This window comes from Fukomys damarensis, unplaced genomic scaffold (assembly GCF_012274545.1).
Source record: "Fukomys damarensis isolate Sample0158 unplaced genomic scaffold, DMR_v1.0_HiC HiC_scaffold_2, whole genome shotgun sequence".
In the NCBI taxonomy this organism is placed as follows: Eukaryota; Metazoa; Chordata; class Mammalia; order Rodentia; family Bathyergidae; genus Fukomys; species Fukomys damarensis.
In genome coordinates, this window is record NW_022900914.1 from 38,931,062 (window position 1) to 38,935,746 (window position 4,685).

Below are 4,685 nucleotides of genomic sequence, written 5' to 3' on the forward strand. Positions count from 1 at the left end.
TCTGTTAATTAGTTTCTCCTCAATCAGTTTGAAGACATTTGAGGAGCTCTTCCAAAACTCAAGCTGAAAATAGTGGTAGTACATGGGGTGACATGGCACAGTCCCCTCAGGTGACACAGTCTGCCAATGGGACAGTCATGCATGTATGGCCCCTTCGTGAACATGTTAAAAACCATCCCAACTGTTAGCAAACAGTGACCAGAGGTTTTAAATGTAAGTTTGTGAACCCATCAACAAAACACTTCGAAAGAACACTTCAGGGCCGGGCATGATAGTGCATATCTATAATCCCAGCACTAGGGAAGCTGAAGCAGGATTGCTGAGAGTTTGAGGCCAGCCTGGACTGCAGAGCAAGACCCTGTCTCAAAAAACAACAACAAAAAAATAAACACACACACTTTAAAACTTACTTTCTATTCCTAGGACCATATGTTCAGGAGAATTTAGATAACATCTATAAAAAGAAGGAAACAAATATTTCATTAAATAATGGGAACTAGATTTCTAAATATCATCCAGTATTATATGCCGGACTTGTTCAACAAGGACCAAAGCCTTAGTATACCTCCTCCTTCCTTGCTTTGTTTTATTTTGTTTTGGAAACAGGATCTTGCCATGTAGTTCAGGCTGTCCTTGAACTCACTGTGCAGCCTGCCTGAGTCAACTTGTTGCAGTTCTATTGAGTACTAGGATTACAAGTGTGCACCACCACACCTAGCCCTCCAGCTGCCTCTTCCCTTCCCTCCCCTCCCCTCCCCTCTCCACTCTTCCTCCCCCTTTTGGTAGTGGTGGTACTGGGAATTGAGCTGACCACATTAGTATTAACTCACACAGCCCGTGAGCCGTGAGTCTGCGGAAACATGAGGGAATAGTCCACAGGCTACTCAGGGTTGTGCTTTAAGACTCTACTTAAGCCAGCTCATGGAACTGACAGCCGCAACAGTGGACATGGGGATTTTTATTGAATACCCAGACCCTAGGTTGTTAGCAAAACTGTGAATAGATTTTTTTTTTTTTTTGTACTGGGGATTGAATTTGGGTACTTGCGCTTGCAAGGCATGTGGTAGAACCACTGAGCTAAATCCCTGGCCCTGTGAATACATATTGATTTTTCCAGAGTAGTAGCGATAAAAAGCACTGAAGATGGTCCCCACATTTAACACCAAATACTTTAAATAGAAATTGTTTTGGTAGAGTGTGTTTTATATTTACTGTTTTTTAAAATTTTATTACCAAAAAATTATATATGTTTATTAAAGTCTTTTTTAAAAGTACAGAAACATACTAAGAACAGTTGAATGACCCATTAACCTAATGTAGAGAGAAAAAGAACTGGGGAAAGAGGCTTCATTGAATAAATCCCCTAGAAGTGGAATGCATGTTTTATAAGGCTGATAAACTTTGTCAAATTGCTTGTCAGATCAATTTATCAGTTTGCATTCTCTTTTAGAAACATGAGAGTAAACTAAACATGGTAATGCAGGCCTGTAATCCCTGCACTTTGGAGGCTGAGAGGAGGATCACAGTTTCAAAGCTAGCTGGATTACATAGTGAGACAGGGATGATAGAAACGATTAAGTAGGCCCTCCAAATGATAACAAGGGAAATATTATAAGTCCCACCTGTTAAATGTCTGATACACTGAGCTTGTGGTCTCTAAAATCAAAGAATGAATTCTAGGATCAGTGGAGGTTAAGAGTCGGAAATATGTATTGAGAGGATAGCTCCTGAGAGGCAGAAGGTGTCCCGAATGGTTAGCCAAGGTCTCTACTTTTTAGGGGAAGTTTTACAGAAAAAAAAAACCACCTGGGCACAATGTGAATTAAATCTATGATCAACCAATAAGGTTACAAGCATAGTCATTTTAGATAATATTGATCCAGTGGGGGAACAAGTCACATCACAAGTGTGCTTGGAGAGAAGGAAGACTTTTTCTAGAAAATGATAGGTCTAGAGGTCTTGGTCACCCACTGGGGTTACTGATGCCTATCTAGACTTAATTGGGCCAGGCGTTACTGCTTATGTCTGTTGGGGAAGTATACGGGCCTGGTCTCCAACAGATGCATCTCTGGTCATGGTTCTAATGTGCTTTCACCTTTAGTGTTGACTCTGTTGAGGGCCCAGCCCTATTTGACTGCCTATAATATTTCTGTCTAACTTAACTGTCTGTAATAATAGCAAGTTCAAGACCAGCCTAGATGATTTAGTGCAACCCTATCTCCAAAAGCCAAAAGAAAAAAACAAAACAAAACAAAACTATGATAGTAAGTCACTCCTTTTCTTGCCTAATTAGATTCCCTCATCCCCACCCTGCCCAGTACTGTTTTATTAATTTTTGTAAGGAACACATTTAAACTAAGACATCTCCTTCTTAATGATGCAAGCTTGGATAAAGGACTAGAGAACAAAAACTAGAATAAGGGTCCCAGAGATCCAACTAAGTTTTTACCTCAGTGATCCTAAGTTTAAACCACCTTGAGTTCAGGAAATATAAGACAAAAATAATCTTTATCCTAAATCTGGCCTTCCCTGTTTCAACAATAAGCACTTTTAACTTGTCTGTTAGAAACAGTCAACCAAACCAAAAGTTACTTTTCAAATTAAAAAATAAGAGTGGCTGAGGATTTAGCTTAGTGGTTCCGCTGCCTGACTTGCAAGCGCAAGGTCCCAAATTCAATCCCCAGAACCACCACCCCCCAGCAAAAAAAAGTAAAAACTCAGAAACTAACTACAGATGTCAGAAGTTTCTTGTTGCCAATGAGCAAAGAATTTGGCCTTATGCTTGGATCTGTCTTTCATTGCTTTGGTTGATTTATCAGGAAGGACTAAATTCCAGAATAATAGCCTTTTCTGTTCTCCTTATGGTCTGTCTTTTTCTAGCCTTATTTTACAGCATTTAAAAAATTTAGCTTAACTATTCTTCCCCAATGTAAGAAGGTAATGAAAAGCAAAAGATGACATTTAGTATTTGAAATCTTAAATAGCTGACATCTTGTCAAGCTATAAATTATTGAAGTTCCTTTTTTAGACCTGAGTGAAAAATTTTAAAACAGAATATGAATAGAAATTAAAAGAAAATAAATATTGACTAGATGTTCAAAAGTAGGTTTCTAAAGTACACAGTAAATATATAGACCATTGAAAGGGACAGAGTTATAGATGGAAGGAATCAGTCAGCTGAGAAATGATTGCATACTTTCTTAAGAGAGCAGGATGCTGTCCTTCATGGAACAACTGCTACCTATAATTCTTAGTTCTACTGTTTTTTTTTTCTTTTTTGTTGAGGCAGGTTCTCACTGTGTAGTTCAGTCTGGCCTTGAACTCACTGTGTAGCCAGGGTGACCTTGAACTCATAAATCCTTCTGGCTCAGCTCTGCCCCCACTCCTGCTTAGCTCTACTTTTATAGCCAAGGTATTCTGATGTTTTAGATGGTGATTTTTGCCCACAGAAGAAACCTAAATAGAAGATAATTAGCTTAAGCTTAACTCTAATTGTATACAGTTTTTAACTTTGAACTCTTAGAAAGAGCAATTTTTGTAAAGTTGGGTTTTTTTTTGTTTTGTTTTGAGACAAGGTTTCACTGTTTAGCCCAGGCTGGCCTGGAACCTGTGGTGATCCTCATACCTCACCTGAGGAGTTCTGGTAGGTGTGCCTTACCATGCTTAGCTCAGAACTAGCAATTTTTACGTAAGTGTGATCAGTTTGCCCTTCCATAGGGACGACCGTAGTTGTCTCATATAACATCACAATTGTTTGCAGCATTGTACTAGCCTTGGTTACAAAGGAGCCTGCCTGCCCTGTGAGGTAAGTGTGCCAGCTGGCTTAGCATGCAAGTTCAGCACACTTTAGTATTTATCAGGGGGGGGATAGGATAAAATAAAGTAAATTTTATTTTTAAAATATATGCATCTGTTCAGTCCCCGGTACCCAAAAAACAAACAAGCAAATAAACAAACATTAGGGCCGGGGATTTAGCTCAGAGGTTCGGTGTTATATATATGCGCATGCATCTGTTATGTACATAATCAAATAATAATTGATTTTCCAAACAAACAAAAAGAATACCTTATTCACGAAGGACTACACTTAGGCCTTTTATTTCTCTCTGATCTGCTCTTGACTGTTTCAGGATCCTTTGAATCACAGGATGCAGATGAGAGAAAATATGAATTTGATTGATTGAAGAAGATGAACCTCTTAGTGCATGCATCTGTTATGTACATAATCAAATAATAATTGATTTTCCAAACAAACAAAAAGAATACCTTATTCACGAAGGACTACACTTAGGCCTTTTATTTCTCTCTGATCTGCTCTTGACTGTTTCAGGATCCTTTGAATCACAGGATGCAGATGAGAGAAAATATGAATTTGATTGATTGAAGAAGATGAACCTCTTAGTTTAAAAGAACTTGGGAGTAAAAAAAAATTATTTTAAATACTCAAGGGCTGCTGATTTAGCTCAGTGGTTCCGCCACCTGCCTTGCAAAGCAAAAGGACCCGAGTTTGATCGACCCGAGTTTGATCTCCCATACAAAAATAATAAATAAATAAATAAATAAAATTTTAAAATACTCAAACTAGAAGTGTGACACACACCTGCAGTCTCAGCACTTGGAAGGCTGAGGCAGGGAAATTATAAGTTCAAGTTCTACATTGGCATCATAGCAAGACTCTGTCTCAA